The following is a 22,336-nucleotide window of genomic DNA, read 5'->3' as shown; positions in this document are numbered from 1 at the left end:
TTCCAGTGCTCTGCCACCCTCAATGTAAAGACATTCTTCCTCACATTGAGGTGGAACCTTCTTGTGATTTAGTTTATGGCCATTGCTCCTCGTCCTGTCACTGGGCAGCATGGAAAAGAGTCTGGCCCCATGCTCTTGGCACCTGCCTTGGAGATACTTATATACATTAATGAGATCCCCTCTTCAGTCTTTTCTCCTCCAGACTGAACAGGCCCAGCTCCTGCAGTCTCTTAAGAGAAATGCTCCAGACCCAAATCACCTTTGTGGCCTCCCCTGGACCCTCTCCAGTAGCTCCTTGTCTTTCTTGTACTGAGGAGCCCAGAACTGGACATAGCACTCCAGATGTGGCCTCACTAGGGCTGAGTAGATAGCAATGATCACCTCTCTCAACCTGCTGGCCACACTCTTCCCAATGTATCCTAGGATACCATTGGCCCTCCTGGCCACAAGGACATATTGCCAGCTCATGGTCAACTTGTCACTCACCAGGATTCCCAGGTTCTTCTCTGCAGAGCTCCAGCAGGTCAGCCCCCAGCCTGTGCTGGTACTTGGGGTTATTCCTCCCCAGGTGCAGGACCCTGCACTTCCCCTTGTTGAACCTGATTAGAATGTTTCTCTCCATCCAGTTGTCCAGCCTACAGATGTTACTCCAGATCTGCAGAAGTTACTTCTTCTGCCCCAAGGTGAGACCACTTTACACAGATGTTGGCTAAATTCTTCCCTAAGACCTCGGGTTATGGGGATCTCAGCCTTTCTCAGCAGCCTTTCCCAGTGCTCTGTGGTCTCCACCCTTTAAAAATGTTGCCTAAAATCTAAGCCAGCTCTGACCTGCTGCAGTGGAAAACTAAACATTGATGCAGTGTTTACCTTTCACAAATAGGTTGAATTTATGTACATTTTAAAGGAAATATATTGATTAGGGATTTTTTCCTTATTTTTCTTGAGCAAGATATGTAAGAAGCCCTCACTTGAAATAATGCAAAAACAGCCTTCCCCCTGAATTTTTTTGCCAGTCACTTGTCAAAGGGACAACAAAAGAGCAAAGATTGATTCAGGAAACAAAAATGTGTACTTGTCCAAAAGAGTTATGGTTTTGAGTAAAACATCCCCTTTCTGAAGTTAAATGAATGCTGTGGTTTCATATCACACCCTCAGCTTTACAATAGGAATGGACTCTAGTGCAGAAACTGCTGGGCTTGTGCCAAGGGCTGGATGAGATGCGTTGGTCGGACGGGTTCACTGCAGGCTGGCTGGCTCTGAGACCCCAACCAGGTAGGCAGCAGGATGATTGCCATGTGTGAGCAGCCCCCTTGATGAAATCAAGGCACAGCTGCTCCCAGTCCCCCAGCCCAGTGCTGCCTGGCACCCCACAAGCACCTCTCCCTGTCCCCAATGCCCCTCTGTGCCCTGCCGGGGGCTCCTCCCACGTTGTCCTATCCTGACCTCACAGCTGGGTCTGCACAAAAAAACCCCAAATGAACCACACCTGATACTTGTTGCTGCCAGGAGGGGAGGTTTGGGATTCTTAAGTGTTGCTGCAGCCCCTGTGCTTGGCACTGGTTCAGCTCTGCTTGTAGCTGGCCACTCATGATAGCAAACATCTGATATCATGCTGTACATGAGATGTAACAAGCACACAAGCTGCTGGGAGGTACAGGGCACAGCAGAGAGCAACCATGTTCACATGAAGCAGTTTTGAGTCAGTCTTGGTGGGAAAACTCTTTTTGTACGTGACATAGAGGGGCAGAACGTATGCTCTTTGTGGTGGGGAATGAACAGGTTAATTCAGCTGAATAACATCACGAATCAGCTGATGCTGGCAGTTTTCATAAGAAAAGGAAATACTTTACATAAGTAAAGGCTTACTAAAACTAGTAATAAAGAAAGAAAATGGAAGACAGGGAGGTTCATACGTAAGCCAGCCCACAGTCAAGGATGTGCAGTGCCCAGCTGCAAGTGCTAGAGCTCTCCAAGTAAGTGCAGAGAGATGCTGCTATGTGCTATTGCTTTTGCTATTTGCTGCTTAGAAATGTCTCACTGAGAAAATCAAATGGAGTCATAAAATAACAGTGAGTTGTTTATTTGCATGACTGTCCCAGCAGGAGAGTGCTGGTTTGCATGTGATTTGAAATCCCAGGGAGGACGGGGTATAAACCAGGGAATGCTCATCCAAGATTGCAAAGTATGTTCCAGCAACCCTAGCAGCTCCCAGGGGAGAAAAACTCTCATAAATGATGTTTTACTTGCCTCACTAGTATCACATGGAGTTTTTGACACAGGGCTTTTCTGTGCATTATCAAGATTTTGGCTGATGTAAAAGGTTTCTTAAAGCTTTTTGAAAGCCATTTCTCCATGGCAATAAGAGGTAGGATTCAGAACAACTATTAGGACCCCACTGCTGCTGGCTTACTTTACGAGGGTGTGAAGCTCAGTTTCTGTAGGTGATGGGAATGGTTATTCCTCACTAGCATGTGGTGTGGCAGAGCTACTGATGTCCAGCTGTGTTTGAATACTTTCTTTAGCCTCTCATTCAGTGCCTGGTGGATCATGCAGTGCTCACCTTTCCATGGCTAAGTGTCATCAGCACTCTGGACCAGCAAGCTCAGTAGCTCCCATGGTAGGTAAATTAGGCACTCTGGGTTTACCCTCTGCTTTTGTCTGCCACCTTAGCACCTCACAGTCCTGCCAGCTCCATGGGATGGTCAGAGTTGCCAAAGCTCTACTCCTGAAGCCAGTTTTCCATTGGTTTCTCAGTTAGTCTCTGCCCCCATCTACCTCAGCGTATCTATGCAAGTACGCTTTGTGCATAACGCATCATTTTGGTGTGTGAAGTGTTTCATTGATCCAAGATGTGCCACGGATATTTCCAAGGAGTCACACTAAAAGGTATGCTTTCTATCTTGTATGCCAGTCCCTGCATTTAACTCAGGCTGTGGAAACAAGACTGTGAGTGTGTGAGTGCAAATGAATCTCTGGATTACAGTGCCTGAGTCTCACCAGGATGAATGTGTCTTCCATTGCCATGCAATGTTCTGCTGTGAGAGCCTGGGTGTCCAAGAAAGAGGGCAGAACAGCAAGCCACTAAGAAAAGGTGTTTTAAAAAAAAATAATCATCAAATATGTAATCATCCTAAAGTACAAAAAGTTCTTCCCCATGAAGGAAGAAGAGCCCCAGGATCAGCATAAAGATTCGGGCTGTTACATGATGTTCTCCATCTTTGAATTAATCCGTGTGCCAGGAGCAAAGGCAGCGCAGCTGTGCTGGAGCTGCTGCTGGTGTTACCAGGCCATGTGGCTGGCAGGCACCGAGGGGAGTCATCTTTAGAAGCACAGTTGAGGACTGAAGGCAAGTCTGTGTGAAGGCATCTCAAACCATCAGCACCCGTGCTATGCACGGCAGGCATTTCAACAAGCGGTGAAAAGCAGCTGCTGGGGGAACTCCCACAGGACACCCCAGCTCTACAGAGAGCTTTCAGGAATCAGGAAAGAACATTTATTACCTATTTGTGCTATTGCATCATTTAGGGATACTAGTCACATCTCAAAACTCCTTTTTTATATCCGTGTCAGCTTGGCTCTCTTGACAGACCTTTGCAGCTTTTAGACAAGAAAATTCTAGGATTCTTTATTAAGATTTATACTCCAAACCAGATAAAGTTTTTTATGTGTAATGGGGGTATATTAAAGTTAGGGGAGCCAGATTCCAGCAGCTCAAAGCAGAGCTACAAAATCTGTGCCTCTCCTCAAACTGGATTTCAGGAGCAGCCCAGGTAACTTTTTTGCTCAGTCTTCATTAAATGAGAGAGCTCTGGACTCCATGGCCTGTGTTCGCAGATCCTGAGTGTAATTGTATGTAATTTCTGACTGTGATAAAGAATCTTTAACGGTAAAAGGCACTACAGAAACACAACAGAGATAAAATCAAAATAACTTGAAATTGGAACACTTGGAAACTTGGCAGAGAATCCGCTTAGGAAGTTTACATGGCAGGGAGGAGTGTGATCCCCCAAATGCTGGGGATTACATTTCCAAAATTACAGCAGGGATATGCAATAACAACTCCATAATATTTTGATTAGGAAGGAAGCAAATAACATACTGCAGGATGCTGCTGTCATAGCACACCCCTTGGCAACACCCTCTTTAAAGAAAAAAAAAAGGTGGGGAAAAAGGAAATCATCCCACTGCTTAAAGATAGGGGTAGAAGTCAATGCTTGGAGAAGGCATTTGCAGGTATTCCTTCCCTTACCACCATTTTCCTCTTTGAACCCATCAAACAGAAATCTGTGTTTATAGAAACCCAGTTGTAGCCAAGTAGAAAAACTCATCTTCAAGTCTCCTGCAGCCAGTGACAGTTTCTTTGGGATCTGGCTAGTCTAAGAGGCTTTCCTCCCCTTTCATGTGCATTCTCGATGTTCTTCACTTCTGGTCAATCTCATTAACTCAGCACACACTTTTCATGGGCTCCAGGCTCTCACACAATGACATGCAGAGAGGAGAACTCAGTTATAATGATCACTTGTCATAGTTTTGGGGCTGAGGACATTTGAGACTGAGGCTGAAGATGCAGCTGTAGCAGGGCCTGTTCTGGCTTTGTGGGCTGACTTTTTCTTGAAACCGGGGTGTTAAAATAGCACTATCAGTTCCTCTCTCATGAGTGCCCACCACATCACCTAAAATAGAAAAATGTCCCAAAGGCCATGTGTCTGCCCAGGGCACAGCAGGAAGCTGGCGTGCTATTCTTTCCAACACTGCAATATCAGCACTCTCTGCATCTGGGTTCTGTTTTCATCCTGCAGGGCCTTTCTTGATGCATGTCATGACATTTCTTGAACATAAAAAAAATCCTAATGTAGGCCCACAAAATATTTCCAAATACTAGACTGGGAAATAGAAGTCATAATTCTACTATAATTAAAAAATAATAAATGCAATTGAGAAATTTATTTCATAGCACACAATAATTCCCCTACATCTTATCCCAGTTAATCCCTTAATGTGATAGTTACCTATTTCTTGTCTGTATGATGGGGGCTAATGATTTCAACACCCTTTTTCTGTCTACCGTTTCCCATTACTTCACGGTTACAAGCCATGCTCTTCTCTTGAGATGTCTGAAGGATTAGTATTGTTAGGATAGACTCTCCAGTAATACTTAACTCCCAGTACACTATTTGGTTTTAGCCTGCTGCTTGCTGCCCGAAGAAGAGCTTCTGTGCCCAAAAACATGTGTTTCACATTTTCAGTTGTATCTCTAGGCTGAAAAGAGAAGGTCCCCTTCAGTCTTGTCTCACTGCAACTATTAATTTGATAGTTTGAACTTACTAACCAGCACCATTGTTAGATCTGAGCAGTTTTAATGTGGGAGGGACAATATGTCCTTCTTTTCTGTCAGGAGTCTTATTTCAGACAGAGCAACTACCTCACAGTGAGAGAACAGGCTTGGAAGAGGCTGAAATTAAGAAGAGCTGGGTTATATTCCTGACCCCTCCATTATACAGTTTATACAATTAGACATAATGACAAAGTTAGTACTTGGTATCTGGCATCCGGTCCTCCCACAGATTTCAGCAACCCTGGGGATTCATGGCTTTTCCGGGTTCTCCTCTCTAAGTATTCCTATTGCTAAATACTGAGCATCAGCAGTTAGCAACTAAAACCACTCACAGATAGCCGGTGGGAAGCCTTCCAATCCAAACCGAATATTTGGTCTTATTTTTGACACCTCAATACTGTCTTTTAGCCATAACTAATCTCCTTGTAGTAGATCACTAGGATAAAACACAAGTTACCAATTACACAGTCTTTATATCATCCTCCAAAGTAAAAGAGGCTCCAAAGTTAATTTTACCACTCCTGAATGCCTCATGACTATTGTTGCAATGCTAATGAAGTGGCAGAGGGAACAATGGGGAAGGAATATTTTCAGAATCGCAGGAGTTGTTACAAACATAAGTTTAGGCACATCAAAAAAAAGTAGTGAAGTGCAGTGGAAGCCTATTACAAAGATCTCAAAAAGTGTTGTGAAATTGGAATTTCATCTGCTTGCTGGTGTTTTCCTCTGTGCTTGTGCATAATGGAAAGGCAAAAAAATCTAACACCAAACCCAAACAAAAAAGAACAAAGCCTGTTTACCTACAGTGCAACTGTGGTGGAACCTGCCCTCCTCAGTCCACCAGCAGCAGTGAGACTCGGACTAGCCAAAGCTCCTCAAGGGTTATAAGCATCAATATTTTCACCTGCAAGCACACCCCCACGGAGTTTCACTACCGACTTGCAGAGAGGCTGCCGAATATCTCAGTGCCTCTGAGACATGAGATCATTTTCAGTGCAGCAGCCTGGTGTCCCCAGGCAGTAGGAGGAGGCTCCTTCACAGGAGAAAGCCATTTATGTGGGCCTTATGGTGGTCCTGTCCACCCTGCCGTTGACACCAGCACTCATCTACTCCCAAAAGAGCCCATTGATGGAGCTCAATCAGGAAGCCCTAAGCTACAGAACAATTTCCCCAAGCAGCTGAGTCTTCTGGGTGGGTTGTTGGACTTCTAAGACACGCACCAGCATGTGCGTATGGCACATGCACAAAGCAGCTGTGCTACTTCATTATTCAACATTTACAATTGTCAGGAATGCTGGTCCCACCTAAATCCTCTTGTAGCTCTGGGCTTTAATTAGCAATGTGTCCAAAATACTTTGAGTGCTTCTGGACGATAGCTGTAGGTGCTTACAAACAATGCTGGATGGTGCCAGAAGCCTTGTCCTGCAAAGGGAAATGTAGCTGGGTGTTGATGAGTGTCACGGGTACTTAGGCTCGCTCAAACAAGCTAACAAATTCATTTCTATCGACATCTCTATTTATAGCTTCTCTGTGTATTTAACAAAGGAACATCGATGGTGAAATAACTGACAGAAAAAGACAGAACTTGCATTAAACTATTGTGGCTAATGAGCATGAAATCGGGAACTGAAGGCAATGAGACCCAAGTCAGCTTCCTCCAGTTCATGCCAAACCTTGACTACAGTAATAAGGAGGTACAAACTGAACAAATGTGGAGGAGCACTAGCATGACAAACTCCAGTTGCATATCCTAGTGTGTTTACTTTCCACCTTCATGTAAAGCTCTTTCCTGTGTAGGACCAGGCCAGTGCTAACAGGAAATCAGCAGCCCTTTCCTGGTACCCAGTGTTGTTCACTGCTCTGCTTTGCTTCCCTCATACTTCTTACCCTTTTCTGCTTTCTGAAAATGGGTGTTTCTAGGACATGAGCAGTCCCTGGGCAGTGGGTAGCTGCCTGGCTGCCTGCACATGTACAGTGCCAGCACAGAGCATCCACACTGCAGCTACCAGCAGTCGCCATGTTTCTGCTCTGTTGGGGAGCTGCTCTCTTATAAAAACCACAACTCTCAGAAAAACGTCTCACACAAGATGACAAATGCCTTGCTTATAGGCTGGCACATTATCTGAACTCAAATATATTCATATAGCCTATCTTGCACTTTAATTTGATGAACTGCAGCATCCCAGCGTGGCTTTTTTGGCTTCGATTGATAATTGTGCTAATTTTCCCATCTAAATTAAGCTGTGTAATGCTTAGGGACAAAAACAGTCACATTATGATGCGTATTAGAGTAATGTTGTACAAACATTATGAGCAAATCCCACTGTGATGATCATCAGTGGCCTTTCTTATAGCAAGCAAATAGAAGACATTGGAAACATGGCAGGATTTTTTTCTTTGCAGAGTCAGGAAAGGGAGCTGGAATTGGTTCACCCAGGCACAGAAGCTCGGAGGCTCATTTTTGTAAGGCTGCTGATGGCTTGTCCTCTTTTCTTCCCCAAATGTGTTTCTCTAGACCCTATGTAGTGGCTTGGGAAGAGCCTCAGAGAGACGAACTTGTCCCTCGGAATTAGTGGGTAGGAGGTCACATCATCTGTGAGGAGGTGGGCATGAGATTCAAGCCCAGCAGGGGGTAAGCCTGTAATGAAAGTGGTCTCTGTAGGAGCCAAGTTTTGGTGATCCCTCTTGAGATCTACGGCTGAAAGAAGAGTCTATGTAAGTTTTGAGAAGGATTGTTACCTTCTGATTTCTTGTTTCATGTAGCTGCACAGGACATACAACTATCAGAGTGCAGAAACCTTGGCAATAACTGCCAATGACTGCAGACAGAACTAACAGGGTTTATCTTCATCTGAGAGAAGAGCTGGAACTCCTGTCAGTGGGCTTGAAACACAGGCTCCCTCCAAGGGGTCGACTGTGATTGTTACTAAGGAGGTCACAGCAAGTTTAACCTTCGGCAGACAGAGCAGGATGTTTTAGTCCTTTGTCCCTTTATGGCCTCATGTAAACCAAGGATGGGAGAATTACACCACTCTCCCTCAGCTTCACACAGTGGTTTGTTGGTTTTGGGTTCTTTCACGTTCAAGGACACAAATGCCTGACAAATTGTACCTAATTCTATATAATCTGCAGGTAGCTGAGCACCAGATATATCACACTGAAAGTCACAGCCCCCAGAGTACCTTATCCTCTTCCCTCTCAAAGGGGGAAACATGCCTTTGGGAGACTTTAGGATTTTGTGCTGCATCTTTGATGAACCAATTGCAAGTCCGCCAGTGGGGAAAAAAAGCAGTCATGGTCTCTGGTCGGACTCACAGGCACTGGAAGGAAAAGGTGGCATGTTTATCTCACAGGGCAGGGAGCAGGGACCACTCAATCCCCTGATTGATTGCTGTAGCAAAAATATGCCACCAAAGAGCCGTGACCACCAGACTTGCTCCATATTGTGTTAGTAATTCAAGTGGATTTAGCAGCACATACAGGTTTATCATGCATGCAATTGATTTGCATTTATCGAGCCTTATCCTGCTTCCAATTGGATACTTGCAATACCACCTGCATATTTCTCTTCAGACATACTGTTTCTATGTGACTGAACAATTCTCATGAAGTAACTGAGACAAAAAAATGGCCTTATTTTTGGCACTTTCTATGGAGAGCTTGATTAGAGAGGTCTGGCATAAACAACTCAGCATCTCTGCTCCAGCCGCACTGTAATGTCTCCACAGAAATGAAATCATAAGTTGGACGCACATTTTTGCCTTGAAGGAATAAATGCCCCCCAAATCCCATCTGCCACCACAGCAAGAGGGTTTTGAGCTTCTGCTTTTCAGTGACAGCAAGAGCAAAACCTGCAAAAGAAATGAAAAATCAGAGTAGAGTGCAATTTCAGAAGGGGGGTTCTCCAGGGCTGTGCAGAAGGCCAACTCCCCCAGGTCCCCCCTCCCATGGGTGTGCCCACCAGAGCACCCTGCCAGCCCTCGGTGCACACACAGCACAGCCACATTGCTCACGTTACTGCCACATGCACATCGAGCCCATCCTGGAAAAAACTTAGGCTTAGAAGAGCCTTGAAATCTGGTTTTGCCACTGTTCATTTCTTCTAAAGGAAATTATATTTAATGAAAATACCTGAGACACAAAGCACCTTGTTTTCATTTTAATTAGCAGTTATGGTTGCTAATTAAGGCAATACCAAAATAATTGTGTCATAGTTCAGAGGTAATGCCCATATTTCTCTGTGCCAGATAAACAAGATTATGATCTCCAGCCACAGTCCCAGAACAGATAATGCTCTACTAATAATTTTTGCAGGGCTTAATTTAACATGTGTATGAGAGAGAAGAACTATGTAGCTTTTGTTGTATGGTGAAGGACATATGTCATATAAAGATGGAGGCAGAGGTCGTAACTGTCCCTTGTCCTAGAGTTGAAACACACTGAGCCAAATAATCATCTTCAAGTGATCTCACGTTCCTCACTGCCCATAGTTTTTAAAATCTTCTTTGTATGTTGAAAAATATATACACTATCTTATTTTTATATTATATGTATTACACATAATCTGTAATTCTGTTGGTATGAATTTTCTGTGCCTAGTGCCTTCACACAGACACACCTTTGACCGTTTACCCAGGGAAGCACTCACTGAACAAGACTTATTTCCTGCAACCAACTAAACAGTCTTTTTTTTAAGAAGTCAAGAAAGGCATACCCTCCACAAAAGCTAATTCATGCAGCATGGCTCTGAATATATAGTCTAGCAACACACAAGTGTTGGAAGTAGCCCAAAAGATCCTTGAAAACACTTCTAATTGATTAATTCAGCAGGGTAGCACCATGGAAATTATTGATTTTAGTCTACCAGACCTCCTTCTGACCTTTTTACAGCCTCTGTTGATGGGTACTTGAACAGAAAAAATTTAAATACAAATGGCAATATAACAATAGCACCCAGATTCCCATCATTTTAATATATCAAATTGACTGCAACAGGTTTAAGATGCCACAAGGACCAAAGCTTTTTTAAAAAATGTATCTTTAAAATAGTGAGAACTTTAATGTCAGTAGTAATGACTGATCTCAAATGACTGATCTGACTCACAAATAATACGTGACTGTGTTCTTCTTAGCTAAGGATGAGTTGTAACAAACCTGGTGATAATGACTATTAGAAAGAGTAGAAAAAAACACTGCAGTACATTTCTTTGAGGTCATCAAAAAATTGAGGTCATCAAGTTAGTTTCCTGTATAATCAGGATTTATTGCAGGGTTTGCAAACCAAACCAAGGCCAGGTACCTTACCAATGCTTACTTAAACTGAACCTGCCCTTATTTTGCCAATCAATGTAAAAAATGTAAATAATGTGGGCTGATATTTCTGCCACTCATCTGGAGTTTGGGGACAGGTGATAGCTGCACAGAAGACATACAATTATGAAATACCAAAATAAGAGGGTCTATTTCTAAGCATTTGATCCTTCAGACTTGACTCAGGCAAACTCCCACTCCATCTCCAGCCCACCTTCAGAAACCATGCAGACCTGCTGCAAAGGGAAGTGTTATTCCTGCCCTTCCTTTGGCTGGATAATGTTTGAACATAGTTTGTGGTTTTAGAAATAACCATGGTTTTTAGAAATACCCATTTCATTGTGCTTCCAGAGTACTCATGTAAAATATTGATGTGCTGATGACAGAGGAGGCAGGCAGTGGCTGTAAAGGAGACCCTTTCTCCATGGGAGAAGGATCACCCCTATCTCCTGCCCTGAAGTAAACCTCTTCTTGATGAACTTGTGGCTTTTTGGAAGCTCCTTGGCTTCCCTGGGCCCCTGTCCTGAGCCAGGGCTGTGCGGGTGACGTGGATTTCACACACGGATGTCTGCACAGACAGCTGAGCGGTCAAGGGCTCAGCAGGGCAAGCAGGACACATCCCAGAGCCCGGTTTGAGAGAAAAAGCAATCTCTGTCCTTCCTGACAACCCAATTTGATGTAAAATACACATCATATGCTTGGTGGGGCCTGCCTAGATTAGCAAGGGAAAGCATGGAAACTCATGCTCATCAAAGGTATTTAGGTACCTTCTGCTGATATTTGCAAAGGGATCTGGGGTTTTTGAGGTTCTTGAGGGTCTAAACCTGTTAATGTGATTTCTCTTCACAGCTTCCAGTGGTGGCTGGCTTTGAGCAGCTCAGCTGCATTGTTAGACCCGACCTGTGCCATCAGGACCTGCAACCATGGAAAACGTCACTAAACAAGTTACAAGTGTTTTTTCAGATGTCGTGGCTGGGGCTTAGTCAGGCCGGCAGGGATTCAGTTTTATATGCATTTGTTTGTTTCAAAATCTACCAACTTGTTTCCTGCAATCTCAGCTCTGATTTATATATGTATTCAAAATCTCTCGCCATGTGATTGTAATGCAAACTGTGAAAATTGTTCACAGAGTGTAACCAAGCAACATCTGCCCAAGCTATGAGCTGCTGAGGAAGTGTCAGTACTGACATTCCCTGTCCTCTCTTCCCCGCCCCACAGAAATGCATAGTGAAGAAGGGGAGAGTATAACTTTGTAAGCACCTAAAAACGTTTCCAAGCAAATGACCTAAGCAGAAAGCATTTCAGTTTGGAGTGAGGCATGGCACCTCCTACAGAAGTCCATCCCTCCCTTCCACTGGCTGGCCCATCAGCTAGGAGGGAAGTACAGCATGTCAAGCTTACAGTCACCAGACTGTGAACCAAGCATCTCCTGTGGAAATTCCTCCCTGCACATTTGCTGCCTTTCTCTGTGGCTGTTGGTCACTGTGCAGGGGGGTCCACTACCTGGCAAAATGCTGTGATGTTTTTCTCCTTATCCTTTATCCCCTGACAGCTTACAGCTTTCCAGCCACATGTCAGAGAGAGCCTAGGCTGGCTGGGCTGGGCTGATTAGCTCTGCATCCCACCTGCATATTGCACAGAAATGGGATTTTTCTGTGATCCTCCTTTAGGTCCCTCCTGTTGGGGGCCATGGCAGTACACTTCTCAATATCCAGGAGGTAACCATCTTCTTGGTGCTGCAATAATTTAAACTTTTTTCCCAGTACAAGTGCATAGGAAGCACCATGAAATGGTGTGCCTGAGTCAAGCTCCCAAGTCAGTCCCTGTTAGCAGTCACACCAGCTCATGAGATTGCACAAAGGGCAATGGGAAATGGCTTAGTCAAGCTTACTACCACAAGCACAGTGTTAATGGGCAATAAATATTTCACTCAAGAGCTGTGGGCTTACCTCATGTGTGTAAAAAGGACTAATAGAATGACAGTTTTCATTACAGAGATATCATCAGCTAACACTCAGCATCAAGAAGATGGCAGTGGGGTTGAAACTAGGTCCCTTCCAACCCAAACCATTCTGTGACTGAACCACAGGGCGGTTGGACACTGGAACAGGCTCCTAAGGGAAGTGGTCACAGCACCAGCCTGACAGAGTTAAAGAAGTATTTGGCCAATGCTGTCAGGCACATGGTGTGACTCTTAGGGCTGTCCTATCAGGGCCAGGAGCTGGACTTGATACTTATGGGTCCCTTCCAACTCAGAATATTCTACGATTCTATAACAAAATGTGGTAGTTTCTCAATTCCAGCTGAAAAACTTGATGCAATGCTACAGTGTTTCTAAAGAGCATCTAAGTATATTAAAATGCCCCCATATGCATGTGTAGGTAAATATTAATTAGTTAAGTTTTAAATTACACTGGATTTATCCAGCGCTCTTGCACAAGAAAAGCAAAGGAAATATAAGCCATTATAGGCAAACTGAATTGCTCTGTCTACATTCTTCTTAGAAGTTTATTTTTTTCTGCTTCAAGGCGATTTGACATTTTTGGGTTAGATTTTAGGAACTCAGTGCAAAAGCCTGGCTTTGTACTGCCGCTCCAAATGAGAAATGATTCAATTATGCATCAGCCCATCCCTTTCCCAAAACTAAACCCTCTCAGATACTGAACTCCCTTCAATACAGGTTTTAAATAGAAAGGGTAAGTAGGGTAAAGCTGGTTGTGGGAGTTACTTTATCTTCCATATTTTCCATAAGATGATTCCTCTGACCTGGCCAGACTCTGAGGTCCCTGTCTGTGTTTTCTGCTGCTGGGAGAGGCCAATCTTCTTGCACTCTGTGGATGATCAGTGGGAAAGGGAGACACTTCTGCCCTGTGTAGCTCTCCTCCCTAACTGTGGGTCTATCTGCTACTCTGTTGAGGTTTGGTGAATGCAACAGAAGCTGTTTTAATATAAGGATTCAAATTTTATCTCACATTTTGTATTAAACGAAAGGGCCTAGTTTCACTGAAGCATGGTTGTGTGAAAGCATTACATGACTGTTCATCTTATGCAAAAGTACATAATAGATACTCCTACTAAGCAGTTTTGCAAATTTGGTGACAAGATTATTGCTGTTATTTCACTGCAGACTTTTTCCTTGATATTTGGAATATGTTCACCTTTTTTAAAGTTTTCTCCTGGTGTTCTAAAATCGGTGTGTTAAAAACAAAACTGGATATTTGAGCTTCATTTCTGTATTGTTTTAGAATATGCTAGTTCGCATGCAGAGAATTTACTCCAGCAATTTGATTTCAGCATCAGTGCAAGCGGTGTAACATTTTTGGAAGTGGAGAGCTTTGCTTGTCCACAAACATGAAAGCCCGTTTTATTTGGGTATGTTGGAGAACAACAGATATGAAAATTAGAAGTGAAAATCTCACTTCAAAAAATTTGACAACTCTAATTAAAGTGAAAAGTATTTTTCAATTTTAATAGCATGATAGTAGTACATCACTGGAGGTCTGTATTCCTCCCAGAATTTGTGTGACGCATATTGATATTCCTTACAGCTGTCCATCACTTAGAAAGGAACTGCTTTCCATTATTTAACACAATGCTTTACAAATACTTCTGTAACTCAGATTTTCCTCAAGAGGAGCACCCAGTTCTTGCAGAGGTACAAGAGTTCAGCTGTGGACGACTGCAGCCCACACTGGTTTTTGAAGGTGACTTGCAAAGAGGACTTCAGGATCCGGTGTCCTTCTTGGAAAGCTGCCACCCGCACTCGGAAGTGTTGAGAAATGCAACTTCTACCTATGGCACAGGATCATAATCCCCAAGGTGTTAAAAACCATTTCATCATAAATGCCATGCCACAGCATCTACACCAGCGACATATTTATCCTGCTTGGGTTTAAGTTTTCGTGTGTTAAGGGCTAAATTTGTTCTTTTTCATATTTTAAAATATAAGTTACATGCTTTTATCTGGACTTCTCAATCCAGCTGCTCAATGTAGTGACCACTCCACGCCTGGTGACTGTACTAATGCTTTTAAGGCTCTTAGGTGTTCTGTGCATTTCTTCTGCCCTGATGTCCTCCACTCTGCACAGGCATAGACTGTTCCTTCTCATCATTTGCTGTTTGGTTTCCAGCTTAGTTTTCCAATACATCGCTCCTTACTCTGATCAAAAGGATTAACAGAGCTAAAAAGGCTTAACAAAAGTAGCCATTATTTTTGGCACAGGGTCACTGGTGCCTGTGCCGTGGACACTAACCTCTCTGTTTAAATGACCAGCTTTGGAACAGACCATTATTATTTTCAGTGACTGCTAAATCCTTACCTATTTCGTAAAAAAGTGTTGAAACCCTCTTTAGAAGATCACTGCAAGAGAGATTTATCTTGACTAATTTTATCCATGTAAAAGTTTTGGGACTGGATTAGACCCATACAATTCTCAGGGAGGAGAAGAGCAGGCAGTGAAATGGCCATGTAAAATATCCAGATTGCTCCATTCCCTTTGTCTTCAGAGCAGGAGCTGAGGGCGTAATGCTCAGACCTGGAGGTTGTGCTGTGCCCTCTTCTTGGAAGAAGATGCTGTCGAGCAGTTCCCATCTCCCCCATGTAGTGCAAGGCTCACGCTCCACCTCTAAGTACAGTCTAGGAGGGATTTAAGTGACATTGGCCCTAGGCCCACTCAGGGATTTAATTCCTTTGGATTTATGTATGGATTTTATTTTATTTTACCAAAGCTATTTAGGGCAAGGCGTGCTCTGGAAATGTAGAGCTTGTGGGTTTTTAAGAATGTTCAGCAGAGCGGTGAAGTCCTCACTTTATGAATGTAACAGTTTTAATGCAAGGAAAAGGGAAACATTTGGCTCTTGGGCAGGTTATTTCCTTGCAGTGCCCCTAGTATTTGGCAAGCGTTGTTTTATACCCCGGTGAAATCCATCCTAAGTCCCACAAGTGCTGGGAGAAGGCTGGTGACTGAACACCTTCCTTTCATTCAGCAGTTGCCTCCTAAGGTCAAGGCATCCCTGACAAGGCTTCCCAGGACACTTGTAAGCTCGTGTTGTATGAGAGTGAAGAGCAGTAGTGCCGTCCCAATAAGAGCTATTGCATCAGCACAATACCTTTTAACTGATGCTGAGTATGAGACCTCTACCATTCTGCATGAGAGTTACCAGATTTGCTGATAATTCAGCTGAGAAGTGCTAAGGTTTGGTTGCACCCAGAAGGATGACATGAAGGAGGCTTTATATGTAAAGAGTATAATAATAAGGCAGAGTATAAGGAAGGACCTCTTCAAAAGGAAGAGGTAAAACACAACAAACAAAATAACTACTGCTACTGGTTTAAGTTACCGAAGGTTTTGTCTGTTTTCCTCAGGTAATTGCAGTCATCACCTATTTCCTTGGAATTCTTACTATTGTTACCTGTGAATTATTGCATGTCATATAAAGTTATCTACTACATTTTCGTCACCAGCTGCCCTGACAGGAGACTGCTGCAGACTCACCACTAAGCACTCAGGTTTCCTAGCTGTAATGAATAATGACAAAAAAGTTCCAACTTTTCTGAAATGCACCAAAAAATGAATGGTTGAGGGGCCATACTAAGAAAAACAAAACAAACCATGCAAATGTTCTTGAGGTTGTTTTGAAAGTCTTACTGATGTGAAATTCACAGTACTTTAATCATTATTCAAAAGGTACCTTGAATCCCATTATGATTTTCCAGTCACTGAAGGATTGAGTCTAAGCATTGCATGGGCACAGAATTAACAAAAGCTCTGTGGGAAGAGGTTTTTCACAGCCATGGGTGAATATTACTCATACTTGCATATTCTTCTTTCCACACGTCAAAGGTCTGAGGAGACAAAGAACTGTGCCTTGGATGGTTTTGAAATCCATCAATCTCCACTCTGGTCCTGAAAGGACCCCTCTGAGGAAAGGTTTTTTGCCCACACAAGTATTACAGCACTTCAAGGGGCACATGCCTTCAGGTACATAACATTATGTTTCCAAAGAACATTTCCCTGAGGTAAGAAGAAAAGTACAGCTCTTGTATCCAGCATTGCATGAAGTCTACTCCTTTGCAGGAAAACAATCTTCTCTCTTTCCAAAACAAAAGCATAATTTAAAATTACATTATTACCAAGAATGAGTAGGATAAACAGCACACTTTTTTTTTTTTTTTGCCATTTAAGTGTAGTTTAAATCCAGACTCATCTATTAGCTTACTAATTATTTCCATTTATGAATATAAACAATATTCTTGCCTGCTTTCCCGAATACCAGTGACTCGTATGTTGGGGTTTTTTTCTATAAACCAATTGCACATACAACAAAATAAGGTAAATTTTCATATTGTGAGGCTATGCTGTTCATGTACAAATTATGCTTTGACATTTTTCTTTTACACATGACATTTTTGCTCCTGGTTTCTTTCTTTTCCCAGATTTTTTGAGCAATTGGGTTTTTTTCAGTTGGAAACAAATTGAAATACAAAGCAGACCTTTTGCTTTCAAAATTACACAGCCAGTTTGGATCAGAAATAATAAAGGACTCTTCACAACATTACTTTAGTGGGCTTTGCTGGTGAGGAGAAAATGTGCCTAACGATGAATACTTAATGAGATTTGATTAAAGCTTGCCATCGATTCCTTGCCCTAAACGTTACAGGTTGTGAAAGTACATTAGCACCAGAGGATTCAGCCTTTTAGGCCCACCCTTGCACAGTAAACACTATGGCTGGATCCCAGATACCTGGCAGCACTCCAGGATGAGTTTATGCTGATGACAGTCAGTGCTTGCAAGGACTGGACCCAGACATGGACCTGGACCCAGAACCAGACCCAGACCCAGACCCATCACAGTGCCGTGGGTGGCCAGTGCTCATGGGGTGACCCCTGGTGTCTTGCCCCACAGCCCCAGCTGGGGTTATGGCTCTAAACAAGTCACGGAATATTTCTGCTGTGGCTTCCCAAAAAGCTCTTGCCTTTTACGAAATGCTTTCAGCAATATGTGAAGAGGTACAGATGAGCCCAACCCTGCAGAATTGCAGAGACCTCTCACGACCAGAGACATTGCAGCCTCTGAGTATTGGGCTGGCATGGCAAGCCAGCAAAGGCCATCCAAAACAGCCCTTGGCCACACAGCCAGCAGAATTTCCCTGTTTGCTGTCTGTGTCAGGCACATACAATCCTTTCTCTCAGTGTGAACACTTAACGTTTTCTGTGCAAACCCCATCTGCTAAGGTTCAGGAAAACCCAGAGAAACCTCCTCCCCACAGATCCCCAGGGCTTTAACATGCACTGGTGGCCAGAAGCCAAGTACATTTTGGGGAGTAGCAGCAAACAGCTGCTTTTCAGACTCTGCACAACACAGTTTTAAGACTTGCTCCACACACTTATTACTAGCATGATCCAAGCTCAGCTTCCAGCCTTGGCATGAGCAGGACCTATTAGCCTGTTTTCCTAAGGAAACATTATGCACAGTGATCATTAACACTTTTTAACCCACTGGCCAGCTTCAATCAAACCTAGCAGCCAGGCAGCAGTCTTGGAGACCCCAAGTTCCTACGAGGTTCATGAACCATATGTGTGGCTGGGACAGTGGAAATGAAAGGAAAAGCAGGCCAACCTGTATGAGACCTCAGAGAGCCCAGTGAGACTGAGATGCTGTGGATGACCACTCCAGGAAAGCTTCACAATGTTTTTCCATCTGGATGGACACAGGAGTGTCCAGAGGAAAAGCAGATTTCAGTATTTCAAGTGTCATTTTTCTACAGCAGTATCATGAACTTACACTCTCTGTCCAATGTCTCTCTGTTGGAACCAGCCCTTGCTGCGAGGTGAAAACGGAGGATTCATTTTGTGAATGTCAGAAGCCTCTCAAAGGGCTTCTCTGGTGCCAGCTGCAGTGGCTTCCCCTTGGTCAGAGGGACAGCCACATCCAGCCGGGCAGTGAGGAAAATGAGGAAACTATTGCTCTCTCTTTGAAAACGTGCCTTTGTTCAAAGCAGTGTTTTTGCCATTGAGCACACGTGCCTGCAGGGAGCTTCCTTCAGGGACTCGGCTGTAAAATGAGGCCACAAGGGCAGGCACAGAAGGACTGCAGAGTCCCCCGGCTGTTTCTTTGAATGGCTGCCTTAACAAGGAGGTACAATGACAGCCTATGCTCATAGAGACTTCGAAAACCAGCCAGCAGTAGCTTCCTCACTAGATTTTTTTTTTAATTCTAAACTGCACATTTTTAAAGAGAAGATTAGCATGTCTCCTGTAACAGCAGCAGTTTTGCTGCAGTGCCTCAGCAGAAGGCAGCTAAAGAGGACAAACTGAATCTGTACACAAGGAATTTGCAATGAGCAGTTCTTCCTCAGGACTGGCCTCATCACCGATCACAGAAAGCTGTGCTTCTTCACTGATGCAGGCTAAAGCAACCTAATTAAAGATGCCAGAAGTTATTTCTAGTAACAAAGCCAACAAACACTCGTCTGAGTGATTAGCATTTTTCAGACTCATTAACAAATAAAAATAAAAAATCGTTATCCCTTTCTTTTGGTTCAGTGCTGCAATGTTTCCCTAAGGCAGAGGCCAGCTAAAAAGAGGAGCTCTGAGAGATGTGCAAAGATAGCACCATTGTCAACCAAAGAAACCTCCTTCAATTATTCAGAGCATCTGCTGTTCTCGAATTTCTCATTCTTAGAGCTCCAGCTACGTGATGCACTTGGCAGTAGTCCTTATTAACTCATTGGACAGCACAAGTAGGAACATATGTATTCACAAGATAATTAACGCTCAAAGCGAATATTGTGGCAGGAAGTTTCCATACACATTTGCAAACTATCTGCCAATTACATATTTTTGAAGAGTAGGGAACTTCATATGGAAAAGGTGAATGTAATCCTAAGCAGACAGGAAACAAGAGTGTTTCTATTTTCCTGCTTCACTAACAGCCAGAAAATTGACCAAAATACTCACAAAGGTACAAGCATTCAAAACCAGTGAACAGGGCATACAGTCAACTGACAACTAGGAAAATCCGTCTCTCTGACACCTACCAGTAATATTTTGCATCTGAAAGGCACACTGGAGTTGAATTCACAGCAAAACAGTATTCAAGAAGGTAGCTGTGAGAGCTTCCTGTCTATACTGCCATGCTATGAGTTAGAAAATTCAATCAGACCTTGTTATCTCCATGGCTAAACTAGGATACTGAAATGACATGAACTTGATGCAGAGTTGACAGAAAGCATGCTCATTTTATCATATTAATCCTTTTGCAGTGTATTCCTAATGGCATTCTCATTCCAAGATCCCTTTTACAATATATCACCTTGATGGGAGAGATTATGCTTCATTTGGCTGGCCAGCCCAGCCCATCCTCCCAAGCCATTGCATTGCATCTCCTCAGGAGTGATTAGACATTACAGCTGACTGAACCAAAGAAATCCCCTCTGTTTCTTCAGTTGTCACAGATACATTACCCTTTCTGGGTCTCTGCAGAACTGCTGGCAGCATTTCTTTCCAAGGTGCCAGCTGAAAGGGAGCCCAAATAAATCAGCTAGAAGTGGCTGGAATCTCCATATATATGGTCTGTCAGGGAAGGCAAGCAAAGTACCTCCAGTAAAACCATGGTGAAATGGCGAATAATATACCCCAGCAACTTGCAGTAAGGCTATATACACATTTATATACATATATGTGTTTGTATATATGGACACACACATAGATACATCAGTGATGAGCATGGTTTCTAACCAGACAAAGAAGTGGCAGGTTCAGAGTGCTGTCTGCACTGTGATACTTCACAAACCACCTATCTGGTTATGTTCCTTTCAATCAAACTTTTTTTGATTCCTGCAGCTGGTCAAAAAAGAGGAGTGCGTATTATTGTGCATTTTTCCTTATTCCCCTTTCACCCCACTGAATTCCCCTTTCACCCCACTGATGCGCTCTCAAGGCATCACCACAAACCATCCCGGCTTAAAACTCTCTTAGAAAAGTGAAAAAGTGCTCATCCCTGTTAGGAAGAGGCCCTTTCAAACCATCCCGTCCCGAAGACGGTTCCCAGCCGCAGCGCTCCGCTCAGCCGGGGCTGCCCCACCTCGGGGCTGATGGGGACACGGAGCCATGGCCCTCAGCAGCCAAGCTCAGAGCCGCGGACCTGGGCAGGGCAGGTGGGCTCAGCCCGCCGCAGGGTCTCTCTCCATGGTGGTGGGATGGGTGCCAGGCACCGAGGGCACAGCCAAGGGGGAGGGAAAGGGGGAAGGTGCGCGGGGAGACGAGACGCGACACTTACTGCAGAACTGCCTCCGCCTGACCCTGCAGCGCCACAGCCGCGTCCGCACCCAGTGCAGGCACGGCGACAGGTCCATGGCTCGAGGGGCCGCCCGTCCCCGGGGCCACCTGGCACGGCCCGCTCCCCGCCGGGCAAACCTGCGGCAGCCCCCGGCCAACCTCCGGGCCGCCGGCAGGATGCGGCGGGCGGCCACCGAGGCCCTGCCGTCCCTTTGTCGCCATGCCATGTTTTATGCATGAAGGTAATTTCATCCCGATTCTCCGCGCCTGGTGTCTACGTGAGCTCCTGCGACGTGGAGGAGCCACGGCATCCGTCCCTGGGGAGAGCGAGCTCAGGGGGAGGCGAGGAGCGAGCATCCCTCCTGGGGCGGGGGAAGGTGCCCATGGCAGGAACGGGGCCTTTCCCAGCCCCTACGGAATGGGCTGAAGTTTACACGTGTAAGTCTGCAGGTGCTTGGGACCTTGGAATGAGGGGAGATCTGAAGATATTTGGGAGCCCAGCAGAAACCCATGTGCACTCTGGTCACAAAATCATGGCCTGCATTTGAAACCTCAGTCCTGCTGCTGCCTTCTGAGGAAACAGGAGCATTTGAGGGCAGTACAGCTTTAGCATGTCCATGTCAGTGCTGCACTGGTAGGGGTGGTCAGCATTTCTCACATTCTAATTTCACTTTTGTTATATACAGTAATTCTCAGAGTGCCCCTCACAACCCCATCACTGCTGCCCGAGGCAGTTCTTATAACATATCTAAAAGGCCCCTTCTTCAATGAGTTCACACAACCACAGTATGTCACAGAATAATCTGAGTTGGAAGGGATCCACAAGGATCATCGAGTCCAACTCCAGGCCCTACATAGGGGTTTTCAAGTCCAGCTTCCAGCCCTGCACAGAGCCATCCCCAAGAGTCACACCATGTGCCTGAGAGTATTGCCTAAGCACTTCTTGAACTCTGTCAGGCTGGTGCTGTGACCACTGCCCTGGGGAGCCTGTTCCAGTGCCCAACCACCTTCTGGGTGAAAAACCTTTTCCTGATATCCAACCTAAACCTACCCTGACACAACTTCAGGCCATTCCCTCAGGTCCTGTCCCTGGTCACCACAGAGAAGAGATCAGTGCCTGCCCCTCCTCTTCCCCTCATCAGGAAGCTGTACACAACAATGAGGTCTGTCCTCAGTCTCCTCTTCCCTAGGCTGAGCTAAGTGACCTCAGCCACTCCTCTTCCAGCTTCCCCTCAAGGCCCTTCACCATCTCCATTGCCCTCATTTGGATGCTCTCTAATAGTTTAATGTCTTTTTTATATTGTGGCACCCAAAACTGCCCCCAGCCCTTAAGGTGAGGCAGCCCCAGCGCAGAGCAGAGCAGGACAATCCCCTCCCTTGCCAGGCTGGTGATGCTGTGCCTGATGCCCCC

General features: G+C 44.6%; 1 protein-coding gene across 1 annotated transcript in view; it reads right to left on the bottom strand.

Moving 5' to 3' along the window:
• The window catches only part of RIPOR2 (RHO family interacting cell polarization regulator 2), a 108,629-nt gene extending 87,682 nt beyond the window's left edge, over window positions 1–20,947 (bottom strand). Inside the window, exon 1 of the mRNA XM_042048695.1 lies at window positions 20,927–20,947. The gene's annotated coding sequence lies outside the window, so the exon portion shown is untranslated. The remainder of the gene's footprint in view (window positions 1–20,926) is intronic.
• Between the last annotated feature and the right edge of the window lie 1,389 nt (window positions 20,948–22,336).

Source organism: Corvus kubaryi, unplaced genomic scaffold, assembly GCF_017639235.1.
Source record: "Corvus kubaryi isolate FWS band 111438036 unplaced genomic scaffold, C.kubaryi_AGA036_p1.0 68, whole genome shotgun sequence".
In the NCBI taxonomy this organism is placed as follows: Eukaryota; Metazoa; Chordata; class Aves; order Passeriformes; family Corvidae; genus Corvus; species Corvus kubaryi.
Note: the sequence above shows the minus strand (reverse complement) of the source record. Positions and strands in the feature narration are given on the sequence as shown.